Source organism: Anser anser (genome assembly GCF_964211835.1).
Source record: "Anser anser genome assembly, chromosome: 3".
NCBI classification, from domain to species: Eukaryota; Metazoa; Chordata; class Aves; order Anseriformes; family Anatidae; genus Anser; species Anser anser.
This window is the reverse complement of record NC_139722.1, coordinates 29,688,268-29,710,348: the sequence shown is the minus strand read 5'-3', so window position 1 is coordinate 29,710,348 and position 22,081 is coordinate 29,688,268. Positions and strand designations below refer to the sequence as shown.

At 35.5% G+C, this 22,081-nt stretch overlaps 1 protein-coding gene across 1 annotated transcript in view; it reads left to right on the top strand.

Moving 5' to 3' along the window:
* The window catches only part of LOC310897023 (uncharacterized protein), a 37,526-nt gene extending 22,181 nt beyond the window's left edge, over positions 1-15,345 (top strand). The window contains exons 7-8 of the transcript XR_014581996.1: positions 6,910-7,022; positions 13,410-15,345. The gene's annotated coding sequence lies outside the window, so the exon portion shown is untranslated. The remainder of the gene's footprint in view (positions 1-6,909; positions 7,023-13,409) is intronic.
* Positions 15,346-22,081: the final 6,736 nt, after the last annotated feature.

Sequence of the window (22,081 nt, the reverse complement as noted above, 5' to 3'; positions counted from 1 at the left end):
CTGTGTAGCAGTAACTATCTGACAGGTGCAACAAGCTGTCTTTTCAGATCAATGGCAAAAGGTAAGATTGACATCATTGGCAGTGTGATTTTACCCTTGAAACGGATTAGTGTTTTTCTTGCGAGAAGGAAAACTGGTGGTTTTTAATAGTCATCTGCTTAACTTGAACTGAAGAAGCCTGGGAGCAGTCATATGGTTACCTGCAATAAGTTGGCTTAGCAATGCATCAGTACTGCTGATGTATTGATGGAGCAGTACTTGGGTAGAACAGTGTAGATGGGCTTAGAACATGAGAACAGCTCAAGCTGGCATGCAAATATGCATCCCACAATGAGCCTGGGGTGAAGTTAGTTTCTCAAGTACATCGGCATGTTTCCAGCAGCAGCGAGTTAAACATTGTAATGGCTAAGTACCTCGCATTTGTCATCATATAGCTACAATAAGATGCTTCTTTGGAATTTTTGCCATTCTCAAATGAATGATGTAGTGCTGAAATATTTCATGATTTTCAGTGGTTTTTTTCTTCTGGTCTCAGATATAACATTTTTTATTTTATTTTTTATAATAATAATAATACTAATAATAGTATTAGTATTAGTATTGCATACCTAAAGAAAAGCTCATAGACAAGAAGCAGAAGATGAAAATAACCGTACATTGGTTATTTTTAAAATCTTATGATTTAAAACAAATTTTAGTGGTCATAGCACCGTGCCTGCTGGGGTTCAAGAAGCATTTGGACAATGCTGTCAGACTGATTTTTGGTTGGTCCTATGCAGACCCAGGAGTTGGACTCGATGATCTTTCTGAGTCTTTTCCCACTCAGAATAACCTAGTAAATAACCTCTTGATAGATAATCTGTGATAGTTAGGGCTAGAATACAGTAAATTAATGGGTCCAGAATTGTGTAATAAAAAGCAATGTAATAGGGTATAATAAGTCTGAAATCATTGAGGAGTTAATGGCCAAAGAGAGATTTATCATTATGTCACCTTTTAAGTTCCATGTGTGCTGTAATATTTGTCACAGTATGCTATTAGAGTGTAGACAAAATAAAGATGTCCTTAGAGTCAGCATTTTAATTTATTTAGAGAGGAAAAATATTGGGATATTTTATTTTTCTCCCTCAATCTTCACCTGATTCTTACCTACTTTGTTTTTGAGTTTTTCTTGATGGAACCCTTTTTTCTTGCATGACTTCTGCAGTTCTTTGGATAATATGGGTGTAGCATAGTACTTTAACATAATAGTAAAAATAATAATAAAATAATAAACAAAATAGTAATTAATCAATAAGAAATGAAGTTCCACTTTCTTTCCCCCCCCCCCCCTTTTTTTTTTCCTGACTTACTGCTGGGTGATGAAGACGGTTTTCTGTTTAGTGACGATACTGAATGTTTTCTTATTGGACTTTATTCTCTATTTGAAGCCAATATCTCTTTGCAATCTAGTAGCAGAACAGGGCAAAAGTACTTATGTGTTTCGATAGTTCTTTTGGGTCTTTATCTAGGAATTGGAATGGAGGATACCCACAGCTATACCACAGATTGCTGTATGGCCCAATGTTATATATAGGTCCACTTCCCAAGATGCTTTTAGGAAATTTTGAGCCATATTCAACATAAAGCAGTTAGCAAATTTGGTACAAGTTACAAGAAATTTTGACTCTATGGTAGTTCTTTCTGTAGTCAGTTTTGCATAGGATGCTCGTATATTCTTGTCAAGTAAACAACTTTATTAAACTTTGACCAAAAAAGCGTAGAACGTGCTTAATGTCACATCCCCTGTAATCACTCAGTGATTTGGACAATAGGGGTAGCAACAGCTTTGGAATGACATCCAAAGTTCTGTAGTTACACTGCAGGATCATATTTCACTTCCTTGGAATACCGTTTTAGTAGATTAAAAATGCAGTTAAAAATTCAGACTAGAAAATGTGTAACTCCTATTTTAATTGTTACAATGTTAATGATATCCAAAATCTGAACAATATGGTATCATTAGATTAACTTCATAAAAGATCATAGAATTTTAGTGCAGAATCAATTTAATTTTATCATAAAAGATCCTTAAAGAGCACTAGATAGGGGTGAAAATACTGTAAGATAAATTTTGAATTAGGCTCTCTTCTATTTGGGTTTCAGAAAGAGCTCTCAATCCCCATCAGATTAATTACTTTCATTGTACCTCTGACTCAGTAATGCTTGATATTTCAGACACAAGTGTCTTTTCTTTGGACATAACTACATTCTGTGACCTTTCATAAATGTTTTGTGTTCTGTGACCCATTCATAAATGTTTTTTTGAAAAAAATCATTAGTGACCTTGTAGTTTATACATGACTATGCTGGTGTTATCACACCAGGATATAACATCCTTAAGAGAAAAGGGCATGTTCAAACATAAAATAATAATAAAAAAGGTTTTACATCGTAGAGAAGGGAATGATGAAAACTGAAATTAATAGCGGGAGTGATATTGAAAAAAAAAAAAAAGAAGTGTTTTTCATTGTGGTTTAAGTAATCTTGCCATATTCTTCACCACAGTATGAGAAGAAAGGAAAAAATACATGTTGTTGCCTTGATCGGTTTAATTCTGTTCTGTGATGTTTTTCATATGAAACACATAATCAGCTTTTGTTTGCAATTTTTTTTATTAAATATGTAGATCAATAAGCTGTTATCTTTCTTTGAGTTTTCAAATGTATGCAATTTATTTATGTCGTCTATTTTTGCTCAATCACATTCTCTTCTGCTTCACAAAATGAAGGACTACATGATTTGCTTTGTAATTTTTCTTATTTAACCTTTCAATAAACACTAAACTGAGAGGTAGTAGTTGTAGTAGTTGTCTCAGATACATTTTACTCATCGTGAGCAAATAAATTTTTAACAAGTTATTTCTCACAGCCTTCTCTAATAAGCAAACTTAGTGACAGGTATCATCTCACTTCAGGGTTGTAGAATGAAGAATTTCAGCACAAAAGGTATATTTGTGCCCATGCTGCACCTTTAAATGAGAGCAGAGTTAGATCATTTTTCTTTTAAAAATCACAGTTCTAAAGTTGCAACACATACTAAATTGTGTATGGGATTGATCCACAGTATGGCATTGCAGATAAAGGGCTATATTCATTGGTGACATTCTGACTGGTAAAGTGTGGGTACCATGAGAAATTGACAGGTCTCTCTATAAGAGAGTTCTAATTCTGAAGAAAATAAATCATCTTTCTTTAGAATATGTTGTAAGTAGCCCCTTCACCTTGCTTCTTGGAACAAGTACAGTAGTTTTTGAAAAGCTATATATCTCAAATTAAACAAGCCTTGTTCATCCTTGAACCAGAGGAGGATCAATTGTTAGGCTTAGAAAAGACAGCAAGAAATTTTAGAATAAATTATTTGAAAAACCCTAATGTGTGAAACTTATTGGTTCTTTAGGGTACTTTAAACATTCCACAGAGCATCAGCTAGGACGAACTATTCACAAAAGAATGGTTTGTGTTTGTATTCATGCCAGCCCGCTCACCAGAGTACAATAGAAACTTCTGAGATCTGTGGTGCAAGGACAGATATGTTATAAAGTCTGCCTCATGGCCATGGATACATGGCTGTCTAATTTCTTGTCATACAATCCTATGGAGTTTTGAGTCTCACTGGTATTTGTTCATCCCCAGGAGATGAGATTTCCTCTGATCCAGGCTTCAGGCAGGTCTCAGGGATCTCACAATTCCTACAGGAGAGCCAGGAACATGAAACCCCAAGAAGCCAAGGCTCCCATGGTCCCTGCTGGAGGCAAGGCAGCGTGGGAGTTCATAAACCACTTGGAGATATTAGCTGCTTTAATTAGGTCATATAGAAATTTCCACAGTTCAGCAAATGTTCACAGCTGCAGTAGTTCATACTGTTCTAATTCTAAATACTATTTCCTTTTTTGAGAAGGGACTCACAATTTTGAGTCTACTGTTTTGTTTGGTTTTGTTTTATTTTAATGTAAGCTTTCACTAAAGTGTACTTCACACGGGTGTGTAGTCTGTTTTCTTGCTGTTACCAAGCTAGCAGTAATAATTTTGGCTGTTTCAGTTCATTCTTAAGTGTTATACATCTCAGATTATAACAACCTTCCTGGAGGATTGAAGTGTTCAGAATAAAGGCTTTATCATCTTCACAAAATTTTATCCTTTTTCATAATGATTATCTTAAGATATATTTCATAAAGTGCTGAGTTTTTACCTGATATATGAAATTTACTGAAGAGAACCAACCAACCAAACAAAAACTTTGGGGGTTCACTCTTCTCTTTAAGGTTTTTCTCCTTAATTCTCCTTTTATTCTCCTTAATACACCATAATCAATTGACCTTTCTATCTTCTTTTGATAATATAGATTGAGCTCTTCAATTCTCTACTGTCAGGCATTATCTTGAGCCACTAAATGATTTATTTGGCCTTATTCTGCAACTTTTCCTCTAATTTTTCAACATTTTAAAATGTAGGCACTGAATGTAACACATGAAGTAAAATCTTCTTTGTGTCTTCCCACTTATGTATCCATAAAACAATAACTTGACATTTTGCTGATTCTCTATGAAGTCCATCCCTGTTGGCATTGCAATGCAGGATACAGTCTCCAAGCCAAAATTTTTGGTGCATATAAGTGGTGCTAAATTTATTTGGTGCATATTTAGTACTAAAATTATTTGGTGGATATTTCCATCTATAGAAGTACATTTTTTTTATTCTCAGTTTACTAAGTGAAACATACTGCTATATATGTTTGTATATAGTGGAAGGCACACTCTGCAAGGCCAAGGTATATAGAGAGGAAATCAGAGCATTTATACTGCTAATTGAAGTTCACTACTTTTAAGATTTCTGTTCCTGTCAAATTTTTATCAAACACAGACATCTTTGTAAAAAATACAGGGTAGAGTGGTTTTAGAGATGGTAAAGATAAACTGTGAAGCAAGAAAGTTGCTGGTGTAGTCAAGTTTTGTACCTATACCAATAGGAATTAATTTAGGATATGGATCATAAAGACAAAAAAAAAAAAAAAAAAAAAAAAAAAAGCTTAGATTGGGATACCTTTGTATGCTAAAACTAGTATGTATAATTTTAAGGAACACGGAAATATGCTAACTGCACATTTGTGAGATTTATTTCCTCTATAGGAAGATGGTGGGGTTTTGCTTTTTTTTTTTTTTTTTTTTCTTTTGAATTATTACAGGCAAATGTTTAGGTAGGAACTTACAAAATTCTTTGGTCGCTTTCAACCAAAAATGTATCTAAAAATATCAGAACCAGTCTATATTGCCATACATAAGCAATACTATAGAAACAGATATCCAATTTAAGACAAGATAAGGAAAACGTTTTCACATCTCAACATAGGAAAAATCAATTTCCAACCTGAGACATCTTCTTAATATTGTAATACCAATTGTTACCTTCTACTAGGTACTATGTTATACTGATTTAATTTTATCTCTATGAGCTCTACTATTTTAGTTTGTCAAGCTTATGTTCATAAAGAGACACATTGATGGCAATGGTCAGTATCATAAATTTTAGGTATCACACTGTGAGGGTGCTGAATTCACTGTGCTGAATTGGGTACTTACGATACAAAATTAAGAACAGGGGAACTGCTTAAATCAGTAGTAATGCTGAATATGAGATTGCAGTTCAGTACCTGAAACTGACTCCTGTTTCTTCTTGATTTAAATAACTTCTGGTATGGATAGCTGTGTCATACTCTTTTTTTAAAAAAGACTATGAAAAAGGCATTATATGGTACATGCTTTGTGTATTCCAGGCGAGAATGTATTTTCTGGCTCAGTGACTTTCTTAGCCTTTGACTAAATAGTTTGACTTTCTTCCACAGATTGATAGGAGCTACATAAGAATGTCTAGAAGTACTAAATACTATAAAATATATTGAAGAAATTAAAAAAAAAAAGAGTTTGACATTATATTGGAAAGTTGACATTATAAGGAAAGAAGGCATAAATTGCAGCACTTTACTTTCTCTAAATGTCCTTGGGATCAATAAACTAATTTGTGATCTTCCTAAAAAGCTGTGGCTTCACTTCTTGCAAAGTCATGAAAATTCTGTATCCATACAGATAAGAGCTTATCATTTTTATCCCTTGTTAATCTGGTCTACCCATTAACAGCAAGAGAAAAATATCTCTGTAGATGAAACACAAATTTCTGTAAATTATGAAGGATAACCAGATAAGTTATTGCTAGTGAAGTCTTTTTTCATGTAGTTTTCCAGGAAATAAAAGCAAAATGAACAAGAAAACAAACAAAAAACATAGCCAATTGATGGAAAGTTCAGAGAAGATATTTATAAATATAATTGTAATTAAACTTTGTTGTCAGCAAATTTATTAACATTATTTGAAGGAGATTAAATTCTTTTCTTCTTAAATTATTTTCTTCACTATGAAAAGGTGAAACAAGGTTAAACAGAGCTGGTTGTTCGAGGTCTTTACTGGAACATGTAAACATGTCTTGGACTCCTCTTGTATTTCAACAGGAATGAAGAAGGAGGCAATTCCTAGACACTCGTTGCTCTTCCCTGGTTGGCAAGAGGGAATAAGGAAGAGAGTTAATTGACCTTTAGGTTTAGCTTGTCTGACCCTATATTGTATTTATTATTTTCCTCTCTGCTTTGTAATGTAAGTATAGTTGAAACTGATTTTCCTAACATTTTGAGTCAGTCTACTTGCCAGTCTGGGAGATGAGGCTGGAATTTCTTTACAGATAAGTTTGTAATTGTTTTTTTGTTTTCCTTTCTCTTTTTATCTTCCTCAAAACAGCACAGAGACTCACCTTCAGGTGAAAAAAAGAAAATATATTTTAAAATCCATATGTTTTTTTATGAGTAATTTTTCTCTTTTCACAGCTAGTGCAGGGTAAAAGCAACAAACTGCCACGTCTAACGTGGTTCCTAGGAAACATCTGATGAACTGTACACATCCAAAGGAAGGAACCAAGATTGGAACTGCAGAGACTGAGGTATTATATGCTCTCATACTTCAGCTGGTGGTTAGGTAGGCAAAAGGACTACAAAGTAAATTGAATCCAGAAATGCTAGGATAAATAATCTGAATATTAATTATTTGACAAAGATATCATTTAACATTACAAATAAATATCAACAATGGTATCAACAATGAGACATAGTAGAAAGAGGGTCCAAGCTTTCTCTGATACCTGAAGTTAAATATTAATAATCACACATTTCTGTTAATGATAAAATTATGTCTATGCTTCATTCTCTTGCAAATCCTGATCTATATTACTGATAATTTTTCTGCATGGTATTTACTTAAGTGTAGTGTTGAGTAACAGGTGATTTCTTAATACATAATTTGAAAAAAATATGATTGTACTAATATATACTTAAAAGACTTATGAATGCATGCATGAAGGAAACTCTAACCCATTAACTAAGTAAATATATATATTTTTTTGCATTAACTAAAATAAAACATATTAAATACAACCAACAAGGGAAAGTAGCAGAAGAACCATTGTTAAGCACTAGTACATGCTTTTTTTAAGATCTGTTGTTTAATCAATACTTAGTCACATGGAAAATAGACATAATAATTCCCACCTGGGGTATATTTTTAGAGTTCAGTGAAAGAAAATCATATCCAAAAGCAGAAGCATGCTTCATCTATTCACCTGTTATGGCCACCTACTTTACAGCAAGTTGAATCATTCCCTTCAAATGTCATGTTCTATTGACTATAAAGGGAGACTAGATAGCATACATCTCACCTACCTATAGTCATTTCCAGTGTTGACATCTATATATGGATCCTAACTGACATCTTTGAACAGTCAGTGGAAAGCTTGTAGTTTTATGATAAAATCATCTTAACAAAAATAGATGCCTACTTCTAAACAAGACTAATTTCCCTTTAAATATATTTTTATATATTTCACTGACTCTAAAGGGAAGCTCACACCCAAGAGTTTTGAGCATTTTTCATTCCATTTGTGTGAGGTCAGTGATAATGCAAGGTAAAAAATAATAATAATAATAATAATAAAATAGTCTGACATCCCAGTATGGTAGAGCTAAGGAATTTTTTAATGGATGATGCTCATTGTGTGATGTAAGGAGCATAAGCAAACACGTGTTCCAGTGAATCAACTACAAAGATGGCTTCAGCTATCTTGAAAGATCATTCCACCTTTTATTAGATGAAGGAGTTAAGAAAACCTTTTGATATGAGATTGCTACAGAGTTATAACAACTGGGAATTCTAGCATACCAACAGTCACAATGATGCTTAACCACTTCAAAAAAAATAATATATATATTTTTCATAATGAAAAGGCAACCTGTACAGATCTTTTATAGGCAAAAGATTTTCTTTATTTTATATCTTCATCAACTATTTCTTCAGGAACACATTTTCTGAGCGGGGTTTATGGAAAAGGTCTTAAACCTTGGCCAGTAAAAATCAATAGAGGAAGTAGATTAACTATATGTACATAAATACATACACATTCTTGCATTTACACAATCAGTTACACACGCATGAATGCAGTAATGTAGGAAATTTTATTCATTCTACTTTGTAAAGGCTATTACAAATGTTTAGCTGCAAAAGAGGACAAAGGAACTTTGATATCTTCTTTATCACTGTCTTTACAACGTGACTGTCTACAGGAGCAGGGTATGCTTTACAATGTGCCTCAAAGTATTTTTCCTCTGATCATGTAATAAAGAGATTATATACAAGCACTCTCCCTGCCAGCATGCTTGGGTTGCTTTCCAAAAGAAATCAATACGTATAGGAGAATTGCATGTAGTCATGTCCCATCCTTGAAGGTGACTAGGACTTGCCTGGTTTCAGCAAATGGGACTGAAAGTTGTACCTGAACATTGTGTATACACAGTTCAAATGTACCCATGTACATGTTACAGGAATGCAAGTGAGGATGAGCAGAATCCATTTCCTCACTCAGATTAGAGCTGCACTTCATATGTTATTTTAGCTCTTGAATGACTCTGTTTTTATGTTTCTGTTTTCCTGTAGCCTTTTACTTCACCTCAGTATATTAAACAGAAGACCATAGCCATTCAAGAACATCCCTTATTATTATAATAACTTCTAATTTCTAAAAATTATGATAATCTTCTGATTCATTCATTTTATCTGACTGATGTTATAGACATTTTGCTGTGGTTTTTTTTTTTTTTGATGATGGGCTTTTTGTTCTTTATTATTTTTATTTTTTTTCCTTCAGCGTAACTGGAACTTTTTTGGTTAAATGCTAATCATGAATGAAAATTTAAATGTTAAAAACTACACACAAAATACACAGTTTGTTTCTTCCATACTCCCCTTTACATTATTTTCTGCATGTATCGAGGTTTCCCAATATTCCTCAAAATTAAGAAACAAGAATAATATTTAGCCTTGTGAATATTCATGAGCATTCCTCTGTTATTTTGAATATAATTTTGATGGAACATCTACTCATTGTACCATGAAGAAATTGAAACCATGAAAAACAAAAGGACTTGTAGTGTTGGTAAAAAAAAAAAAAAAAAACAAAGCATGAAAAGGAGCAAAACTACTTGAATAGTAATTTTCCATTTAAAAGTTGTGATTTTAAATAGCTTGTAGTAAAGATTTCTGTATGGAAACTTCATGGATACCTTCTTGATGAAACTGAAGAATCAAATACATTACATTTGTAAAGAAATAATTGTAGTGCCTATTAATTTATTTATAACATATTAAATAGATAATTCTACTGCTCTATTCACTTTAATGCTCTGGAAATTCCTTGTCTGTAACAATTTAAACTATCTTACTCATAAAACAATGTATTTGACATGTGAAGGAGTACAGAAAACCAATATTAAGGCTGAATAGTTAACACTTGAAAGTTGGGAAATGCCAAAATTGAGGGTAGTGGTACAAAGGAAATTTCTCAGTTATACAGACTCATAGTGAAGACTTACAAAATTCTACTTCAGATCCTCAGATAGCAAAGAGATACTCTAGAGACTCATCAAGTAACAGAAATTAGGAAGGTTTATTCTACAAACTTAATTACTTTTAAAAGCAGGCAAAATTAATGTTTTTAACTAAATAAGATAATATATATATATGAATTCATATATATATGAATTAAAACCTAATTGAAACAGACCAGTCTCATAATACAAGAACTGATCTTTATTTTAGGAATCAAGAAGTGATTACCTTGACTTTTAACTCTTCCAATATTCAGATATTATGGTACTTGTGCTCCCATCGCCATAGATTCTGCCAAAGATCATCCTTTGGGAAGCAAATGCAACCTGACTCTCCACAATAGTAATCACATTGGTTCTGTGCACATGTTGTGATTATCATATTACATTTTTGTTTGTTAACATACAACAGAGAAAAAAACACACACTTTTCATATATATCTAATCTTCACTAACATAAAAAGTAACTGACATCTATCCCCCTTTTCTTATTATATAAAGCTAAGATTCAACAATGCATTCAGTAAAGTAAATATATAAATAGTGCAGCTGAGTTCAGTAGGATTGGTCACAAGGCAAATATCATTTTCTATTAAAAAAAATAGTTTTGTTTGTTTCCGAAGTATTTACTGAGGAGGTAGCTAAATAGCTCCTCCGTAGTTCTTTTTCTTTGTGCCATTACATGTGTCATGTAGTTCATTTTCCAAATTAGTCACCAATTGACATGACTAGCTCTGTGATTTTTTCTACTGAAATAATGGAAATAGAAAACAACATTTTTATTATTTTCAATAATGAAATAGAAAATCTCTGCTTTGACAGGAGTAATTGTGACATTTTGTGTTAGGTTCATAAAAAGAACTTCAACGAATGAAGAACTGCCAAATAAGTGACCTCATGGCAATCTACTTAATTAGAATAAATTAGGAGAAAATATTGTTATAGCAGAAGAGAATCACTAGAATTGTCTCTAATAAGACAATTATATATATCAAGGGGAATGTCTTAAGGGACCTCTCTTTTCTTCATCTATATAACTCATTTAACACAGTTTTCATTTGTAAATGTGATTGGGGAGATACATAAAACTGGATAAATTAGATCTAATTTCATCACCCACATAAACTTTGTAAAAGTTCCAACAAATGAAGAAAGATGAAATCCCAAAGTTGATCTTTACTTTAATGAAACTTACATTTTATATTTGTGATGAGTGACTAAATTCAGGTATAATATCTTAATGACATACTGAAATGGAAACTTGTCATTGTCACACAATATTCACTAAACAATCCACCAGATCTGTAGAATTATAAATACAGATCGGACCCCTTTATTTTATTTTTGGGATTTTTTTCCTTTAAACCATATACATAAAAATATAACTTTAGAAGAAACAGCACATTTAAAGTACGGAATACAATACTTGTCTTTATAAACTAATTGCAGCTATAATGCAGGACTGAGAACAGAAAGAAGAAATGAAGCTTAATCTGCTCTCTCAATTGTATAAACTACCTAAACACACACATATACATACACACTGTCACATATGCCCTTGCTTACATACAAAAGCATACATATATATATATTAAATTTTATATTTCACAAAAAAAAAAAAAAGAAAAATCCAATATTCTACCTGATTACATCTGTATTAATACATATGCTTGTGTTTTGTTGAATCTTTTCATGTCGTTATCAGTGACAACAAGTTACAAGGAGGAAATGTAAAGGAAGAGATGACCACAGCATGAAAGAGCTTAACATATATATTTCAGCTTCTAGACATCAGTCTTGAAGGGTACTAAATGCTGATGAAAGAAGTTTGGAGAGTGAAAGTTGAATGCTCATGACTTTTATTCAGTTTATATAGGAGTATAGGATCAAGGATATTGCTGTTTTAGATTTTCAATCAGAACAATTCAGGAAGGACTGTAAAACTGCTGTTATAGCTAGCTCAGTACTTCTAGTGTATGTTCAGATTAATTGTATAAAACCAATTTATTCTCTGTCCACTGTTAAGAATGCACTGAAGACTGCACTGATGATCAACAGCCAGAATACCAAGCCTAAAGTGTCACCATAACTTGAAAAAAATATATATATATATATGTTTAATTTGAAAAGATTAAAACTTTGAAGCTTGTTTTAGTTTTACAAGCCTTTTCCTATCCTGAATCTAAATTAGCAGCTAGAACATTTTATGGAAGAGCTCCCAAGACGAAGCTAGGAACTAGAGTAGAAAAAGTGATATCATTCTCTATATTGCCTGTTTTTTTTGCACCATCAGTTCTCTTTACTTCTCATGGTTGGAAATATTTGAATGTCCTGCCAGTTTGGTGACATAATTTTCTTTTCTTTTTTTTTTTTTTAAAATTTATTTCTTAAATTTGTTTCACATTTAAGTTTTGCCCTGATGAGTACATTCCATCTGGTTACCATGCAACTGATAAATAACTTGCAAATTAATGATCACAAGCTGTGAGGAAGTTGTTTCACTTGAGTTCAAAACCCAGCAGAAGTCTATGTTAAAGTTCCTGACATTTTTGAGGGTCTGAAATGCCATTAGTGATTTACATAATGAGGTACCATTGGAAATAGTTTTGGTCAAAAGTGCTTAGTGAAAACTGTATAATAAGATGCCCTGATAAGAAGAGTGTTGTTTTTTGTTGCAGTATATTATCATTCTACTTTTTTTTTTTTCACAAAAAGTATTTAATTTTCAACCATTGTTATATCTTCTATTTACTAGGTACCAAAAAATTAAAAATAAAAATAAAATTAAAAAAAAAAAGAAACTATAAAGGATCCCTTAGCTAATGTATTGATCAACAAAAAAACAATGTTGTCTTATTTTTAGTAGAAAAAAATAAAGTTGTTTTCTTTTTGATGGAATAATTTAGTATTCAAATCAACTACCAAAGGCCTAGTAGCTGAGATGCCCTGGAATACTGTCCTTAGGGACAAAGGATCTGAGCAGAGCTTGAGACCCTTTAAGGTTGTTTTCCTTATAGCACAAGAACTCTCCATCCCCCTGCATAAAAAATGTGGGCAGGGAGGGCAGACAACCAGGATGGCTGAACAAGGACCTGCTGGTCAAACTGAGGTGCAAGAAGGAAATGCACAGGTAGTGGAAGCAGGAACATGTGGCCTGGGAAGAATACAGGGATGCAGTCCGGATGTGCAGGGATTGGATAAGGAAAGCCAAGGAATGGATAGAACTGAGCTTGGGAAGGGTTGCAAAGAATAACAGGAAGGGATTCTATTGCTCTGAAAAGGAAGGCCAAGGAGAGCGTACCCTCTCTGATGGATGAGAAGGGTGAACTGGTAATGATAGACATGGAGAAGGCTGAGGTACTCAACAACTTCTTTGTCTTATTTTTCACTGATAGGCTTCCCAAGTCTTTCATTTCCCTGAACCTGTAGATGGAAGCTAGGGGAGAAAAGACCCACCCACTGTAAGTGAAGAGCAGGTTTGACACCACCTGATGAAACTAAGCATGTACAAGTCAATGGCGCCTGATGACATGCATCCCAGCACCCTGAAGGTACTGGCTGATGTAGTTGCCAAGCCTCTCTCCAACATATTTGAAAAGTCCTGGCAGTCAGGTGAAGTCCCTGGTGACTGGAAAAAGGGAAACATCCATCACTCCCATTTTAAAAAAGGGTGGAAAAGACAACCTGAGGAACTACAGACCAGTGAGCCTCACCTCTGTGCCTGGGAAGATCATCGAAAAGATCCTCCTGGAGGCAATGTCGAGGCACATGCAAGACAAAGAGGTGATCCAAGACAGCCAGCATAGCTTCACCAAGGGCAAATCGTGCCAGACCAACCTGGTGGTCTTCTATGATGGAGTGACTGCATCAGTTGACAAAGGAAGACCGACCAATGTCATCTACATGGACTTCTGCAAGGCCTTTGACGTGGTCCCACATGACATCTTGGTCTCCATATTGGAGAGATATGGATTAGGTGGGTGGACCATTCAGTGCATAAGGAATTAGCTTGAAGGTTGCACCCAGAGAGTGGTGATCAATGGCTCTATGTCCAAGTGGAGACCAGTGACAAGGGCCTCAGGGGTCTGTCCTTGGGCTAGTATAGTTTAATGTCTTCATCAACGACGTACACAGTGGCATCGAGTGCACCCTCAGCATATTTGCAAATGACAGCAAGCTGAGTGGTGCAGTTGGTACCATAGAAGGAAGGGTTGCCATCCAAAGGGACCTGGACAGGCTTGAGAACTGGGCCCATGTGAATCTAATTAGGTTCAACAAGTCTAAATGCATTGTGCTGCACCTGGGCTGGGGCAATCCCAGATATGAGTACAGACTAGGAGAAGAACTCATTGAGAGCAGCCACGCAGACTTGGGGGTTTTGATGGATGAAAAGCTTGACACGAGCTGGCAGTGAGTGCTTGCAGCCCAGAAGGACAGCTGGCTGCATTAAAAGAGGAGTGGCCAGCAGGCTGAGGTCCTCCTCTGTTCAGCTCTTGTGAGGCCCCACTTGGAGAATTACATCCAGGTCTGGAACCCCCAGCAAAGGATGTGGAGCTGTTAGAGTGGATCCAGAGGAGGGCCACAAAGATGATCAGAGGGCTGAAGCACCTCTCCTATGAAGATACACTGAGAGAGCTGGGACTGTTCAGCCTACAGAAGAGAAGGCTCTGGGGTGACTTCATTGCAAATTTTCAGTACTTGAAGGGGGCTTATAAAAAAGATGGAGAGCAACTCTTTGCTCAGTCAGATATTGACAAGGAGAGGGGGAATGGTTTTAAACTGAAAGAGGGATGATTTAGATTAGAAGTTAGGAGGAAATTTTTCACTCAGAGTGTGGTGAGGCACTGGAACAGGTTGCCCAGAGAGGTTGTGGATGCCCCATCCTTGGCAAGATGATGAGGCCCTGAGCAACCTGATCTAGTGGGTGGCATCCCTGCTTATGGCAGAGGTGTTGAAACTAGATGATCTTTGATGTCCCTTTCAACCCAGGCCATTCTATGATTCTATGATATGGCATATTTTGTGTACTTTGTTGTTTCCAGTCAAGTAACTTCTCTAAGAAATATATGCTGTGATAAAATGTAACGGTGTTCTAATAATGCAACTGATGTAATTCATTGAAATTCAGAATTATTGTACTTGGGATGCTTTTTTTTTTTCCATATAAATATATATATATATTAATATGATCTTTAGTTTTTCTCTAACTGTGCACTGTTAGGGTTTCAAACAGTTGCAGGGGGTGTGATTCAGTCTGAGACTCAGAAACCTGAATTTAAACATTAAATTTATGTTGACATTCCTGTCGTGATATTCAAGCTCCTAATATAAATCAACCACCTATAATTCAGAGAATGGATTCTTAATTTCCTTGAAAATTCAAAAATAAAATAACAGTAGTGTTTATCATATATCTATATTGCTAAGGTTCTAGTGGGACACATGGGTACTAGAGTTCTGGGATAGGTAAATAGGGCAGAAGACTTCTATTGAGAATCCACACAGTTTTGAAGCAGCAAGAATTTGGACAAGGTACCATACAGTACTTCAATACTTTTCGAAGCCTATGTCTGACTTTGGTCAGTACATTCCACTACATGCAGTAAGCTGTTTAACTGATTAACCACAGAGATACTAATAGACTAGTAAATTAAAACATGCCATAGTTTCAATGGTGGGCACCAAAAGTTAATTAGTTTGCATAAAGAGAGTAACAAATCTCCCAATTATCTCTACGTTCAAGTTTTTTGTTTGTTTTGTTTTGTTGGTTGCTTGCTTTGTTTTGTTTTGCTCTGGTTTGGTTTGGTTGTGTTTGTTTTTTCTCCATATTTTCATAGTCTTGGAGCTCACAGTGGGTTCCTTTTGGATGGAATTACGTTAGGAGATTCACATCAGGAACAGAGCTAGGATGTTTCAACTGCTAATGGCTATTTCTAGCCACAGTACTAGATAAGACTCTAACCACTGCAAATCCTCTCAGAAATGCAAATAATAAGACTACTGATCCTCATCTTTAAAAGTTTTATTTTAGTAATTTCCCTTATCCCAATTTCTTGCCTTCCATTGTTCTGAACTATTTGTTGATTTAGACATAACTTATACTCCTGGATTGTGAGAATAGCTTCAGCTATGTGTGTGTCCTTTAGCAACTAGATTTATTTATTTATTTATTTATTTTTGGGGGAGGGGGGGATAATTCACAGGCACAGTAGGGCAGTAAGCACAGAGTAGGTACTATTTCCAAAGGCACCTTAGATGTGGCAACTTTGTTTTAGAAAATGATGCAGTAGTTACACAGGCAGACTGTGCCAATTATCTTTTGAACAGGAGTTTGAGTTATTTCTCAAGTCTTGCAAGTCATGTTTATTAGCAGAGGTGCAACCAACATGTGTACTATATGTAACCGGAATTTCTCCAGGGTCCAGTGATGTTGTTGCTTGCATCACCTTTGACCACAATGGAGCTTAGATACTTAGCTTTCATATACATACCTGAATCAGGATATCAATCTTGAACTGAATCCGACTGCAGAAAAAAGATCATGTATGGGAAAAAAAAAAAAAAAAAAAGACAATTAATTGTCAATTAATTGTCTTGAATAATCAATCTATTTTTAAATGCTGCCATCGGAACAACCTCAGGATTTTCATATGATCAGACTTCCCAAAAACATTTATTACCTTTGTTTTCCCTACATACACTGGGGAATTCTTCTAGACTCCTCTCTCTTCTTATTGGAACTGTTAATATAAAATACAGCAGTGTTCTTGAGCCCATGAAAGAAAACAGCAAGTTAGGCCAATTTTACACTGGAAGACCAGTGTTCTAGATAATAGTATACTAAAAAACATACCTCAGTTTCCAGTCACATCGGTGTATCTGAATCTGAAAAAATGTAGCTATTATACTTCACAGACTCTTCTTTTAAAATATAAAGGAACACATTAATCTTGCTGAGTTATCACTGCAAATTTCAATCAACTCCTCAATTCTATTACTTTTTTCTACTGATAAAAGCAACTCATTTTAACATAGCTATCCAACTAGTGCAGTTTTCTTATTAAAGCATTCTGCATATTATTTTGAATGTATAGGTCTAAAATCTGAAGCCTTCTGTGAGATCTACGGTGTCATACATTTGCATATAAATTTATACAGCAAGTTAAGTAATGTGCTTTGCCTCTGCAAAGCCTACAACATGTTGCAGGTTAATTGTGAAGTTAGTTTATCTTGTCTCATTTGTGTGCATGTCTATAAATCTTTCAAGACTGCAATTTCTTTAACATTGGATTCTTACTGTTCATGAGAAGGAATCTTCTGCCTACAAGAACTTGGCTAGCAAAGGCAGAGGGATTTGTTAACACTTTAGATCATCTCATTCACTTCAGAATTCCCAGATTTTCACAGAAACAATCTTGGTGGATGGAAATGGGATAAGTATGGATGAAGACATAATGTTAGAATTTCATTCTCATTACTCTGAAAAGAAGAATCAAAAATACCTCCATGAGACTGATTTTAGGTATATCCTACTGTTCTCAAAGCACAGTTGCAAAAGTCAGGGACCTAATGAAACAGTGGAAGACAGATAGTTTTAATATGAAAGCAAAAATTGTAGACTGAAACACTGAAGGTGAAAGATATGAGGAGGAAAAAAAAAAAGTAAAAAAGCTTCTTTGCTTAAATTTCAGAGGAAAAAAAAATGTTCTTTGTAGGGAAATATTCCTCATTTAGCATACTCCCAGGGGAGCTTAAAGTAAGGTCATAACAACTGTAACCTTCTGTAATTTGTTCTGTTTTATACCTTATATGTATGGTATGAATTTACTAAAAAAATAAATATATATATATAATAAATAGATTGGAGGGGGTTGGCGGGGGGGGCGGGGGTTGGGGAGAGAACAGAACAGAAAAAATGGAGATGCGTAATTCTGGGCACATCAGAGCTGGGAATGTAACTTCCACAACTACAATATTTCACATTAGAGTAAGACTGCAATAAGCGTAATTCAAACTTTTTTGGTTTGTTTTCTGTTTTTGTTTGTTTGTTTGAGCTATTTGTACATCTACAGATAAAGGCATCCTGGTCTGATGTTTATTTATCATATAAACTTAGTTATATCCTCTTTAATTCTATTTTGGAATTTAAAAACAGCAGGTACAACTGGTACCATTTTATTAACTGAAGGTTTTACAAAAAAAAATTTCAAAGCTCCTAATTATTTGTCTTCCTCTAGCACACATAAGTTATTCAAAACATAAGTCATGTTCTGCATCCCTGATATGTGCTCTGATGAACTTACCCATGCTATTTCAAATGCTACAGTATTAAAAAAAAAAAAAAAAAGCTCTTAAAAGATTGAAACGCAATATATTATGAGAGCATTCTTATCAAAGAGTTATGTAACCTTACCTCTTCCTGATGTGTATTCTGCTACTATTTCACTTCTTTGTTTTAACTCCCTCTCTCTCCCCACCCCAGTTTTCCACAATTTAATAAGAGTCACCTTCAAAAATTAATAATATCAACAACTTCCTTACATATAAATACTAGCCCAGGACTCCATATCTGAAGAATTCAGGTTCTTATGTAATTCAATTTGTTCTGTCAATTTTTTACATTTTTTTTTAGTTTCAGACTATCTGCATATAATGTTATCCTTTTCCTGTTTATCAGTGTTACAATGTTACAGTGTTGCAATGCTGATAATATCATTCCACTGTCCTTCTGTCTCTATTGAAAGGTAAAAGGAAGAAATATTTCTGCAGACAGTGGTCACTACTGAAAGGGGCACATACACGTGTATGTCAATCTCATAATGGAATCACTGTGTTCAAAGCCAACAAATTCCTTCTGGGTGACCAACAACATATTAAGTCAGAAATATACTTAATTAGTAATGCTGTATGTCATCACTTGATGAGCAGTCCTTCTTCATTTTACTGTCTGCTTGGTGTCTAGTTTATTGTTTTATCAATTTAGTACAATTTAGCAGCTTTAGTGAGTTTATAATTTGTCCTTACACTAGTTAGATTTCAACAGCAGAACATTGAGTGAGTATTTTTATCTCTAGCAAATATTTTTCCATCTACTATTACTTCAGTTTAATTTATTTTTAGTTTCTGTACCATGCCCTCCAAATGCAAATTTCTTGGCACTGGGTACCACTGACGAGAACATAGTTGTGATTATAAACTCTGATTTTTTAACCTTAGATATTATTATACTGAACAAAAAACATCATATATTCCGGTGATATCAATGTTATAATGAGCACCAACAGCACAGTACAAAGTTTCATGTATATCCATGTTCTTATTTAAATATATATCTTACAACATGGAAATTGTTTGGAGTTTTACAGGCATTTCTGTCAAAACATGACATTATGGTCCCAAGTACTTATATCACTATTATGTGTTTGCTTTTCATTAAAAAACACTTTTAAATAACACTATCAGGTACTTTAGGCTACATCGTAGATTTTGATGGATTTCTTGAAAAAGAAGATCAAATAAGTGGTGTTGATATTGGAGGTGAATAGGCATAGAATGGTTTGCTATCTGTAATGGAATGTTCATTCAGTAGGGTGGAGGGAATTGAAAGGTCTTCCTTCCATTTTTCATCAGAACATAATCGAATAGTAAATCCCATTATATAAAGGACTCTGTTTGCTTGTTTTTCAGCTCTGCCATTACCAATCCCTTAGAAAAAGAAAAAATAGCTTTTACTGTCAAGTCTATCTTCATGGACCATACATATACATACATATATATATATACTACAAGTCTTTTTAATGATTTTTAGAGATGCTCATGGATAATTAGTCTTGCAGACATATGGCATAGCTGTACAGTTTGTTGTATAGTTTTGCTGTATAGTTTGTTGTACTTTGGTGTCCTGTACGGAGTACTGTATCCAGTTCTGGGCTACCCAGTACAAAAAAGACAGGGATCTCCTGGAAAGAGTCCAGCAGAGGGCAACAAAGATTATTAAGGGCCTGGAGCATCTCCCCTATGAGGAAAAGCTGAGAGACCTGGGTCTGTTCAGCCTTGAGAAGAGAAGACTGAGAGAGGATCTTATTAATGTTTGCAAATATCTTAAGTGTGGGAGACAGAGGGATTTGGCCAACCTCTTCTCAGTGGTTTGTGGGGACAGGACAAGGGGCAATGGCCACAAAATTGGGCACAGGAAGTTCTGCACCAACATGCAAAAGAACTTCTTCACGGTGAGGGTGACGGAGCACTGGAACAGGCTGCCCAGGGAGGCTGTGGAGTCTCCTTCTCTGGAGATATTCAAGGCCCGTCTGGATGCCTACCTGGGCAACCTGCTTTGGCAGGGGGGTTGTTGGACCCAATGATCTTTCGAGGTCCCTTCCAACCCCTATGGTTCTGTGATTCTGTGATTCTGTGGGGTTGTTTAGACACTTTCCTTGCACATTATAAAAGCCAGCTTGTATGACTGCTCATTAGATTCAGACTACAAAGTTTCATTTAACGAGTTAATCACTTCATCGGACTCTTGTTCTCAGAAACCCAGAACTGGACACGCTGCTCCAGGCGTGGCCTCACCAGTGCTGAGTAGAAGGGAAGAATCACCTGCTGGCAGTAATGTGCCTAATGCAGCCAAGAATACCATTAGTCCTCTCTTTGCTACAGGTGTTGGGACTACACAGGCACATTGCTTCATTTTTCAACTTGGTTTCTACCAGGATGTCTGAAGAGCTGCTTTCCAGCTGGGTGACTCCCAGCATGTCCCGGTGCCTGGTACTGTTCCTCCCCACATGCAGGACTTAGGATTTTTCCTTGTTGAACGCCATGAGGTTCTTGACAGCCCAATCCTCCAGACTGTTCAGGTCCCTCTGGATGACAGCACAACTCTCCAGTGTAACAGCCACTCCACCCAGTTCTGTGTCATCTGCAAACTTTCTGAGGATACACTCTATTCCATCATCCAGGCCATTAATGAAGAACTGAACAGGACTGTACCCAGTATTGACCCTTGTGAATTAATAGTTACTAACCTTCAACTAGAGTTATTGCCACTGATCTCTACCCTCTAGGCCTGCCATTCATCCATTTCTTTGCCCACTTCACTTTCTGCTTATCCAACCCATACATCAACGGCTTATCTATGAAGCTTATCTTACAACAATGTCAAAAGCCTTACTGAAGTCCAAGTGACAATATCCAATGTTAATCCATCATGCTGGTCATTTCTTCACAGAAGCTTATCAGGTTGGTCAGGTATGACTTTTCCTTCATGAATCCATGCTGACTGCTCCTGATGATTTTCTTCTTTTTCATATGCCTGGAAATGGTTTCCAGGATTAGCTGTTCCATCACTTTCCCAGGGATCAAGGTGAGGTTGACTGGCCTTTATTTCTTTTGGTTCTCTTTTTTTGCTCTTTTTGAAGATAGGAGTGACATTTTCTTTTGTCCAGTCTTTGGGCACTTCTCCCAGTTGCTACAATAAGGCAAAGATTATAGAAAGTGGTCTCACAATCACATCTGCCAGCTCACTCAACACTTGGGAGTGCATCCCACCAGGGCCCATGGACTTCTCTATGTCCAGTTTGCTTAAGTACTCCCTGACCTGATCCTTTTCCATGAAGGGTATATCTTCTCTGCTCAAGTCTTTCCCCTTGGTTTCTGGGACCTGTGATCCCTGAGGATCTTGCTGATAAAGACACAAAAAATGCATTCTGTTCCTTGGCCTTTTTCCTGTCCTGAATAACCAGGTCTTATGTTTCATTCAGCAGTGAGCCCGTATGTTCCCTAGTCTCCTTTTTGGCACTCATATACCTATAGACGCCCTTGTTGTCTTTGATATTCCCAGCCAGATTCAGTTCCATTTGAACTTCTGCTTTCCTAATATTTTCTCTGGATGCTTGGACAATGTCTGCAGTCTTCCCAGGTTACTCACCCACCCTTGCTTCCACCTGTCTCATTTTTGTGTTTTAATTTAGCCAGGTGCTCCTTGCTCATCCATGTAGGCCTCCTGATGTGAGGTGACCCTTGACTGTTAACCAGCTTTATTGGGCCCCTCTTCCCTCCATGGCCTTAT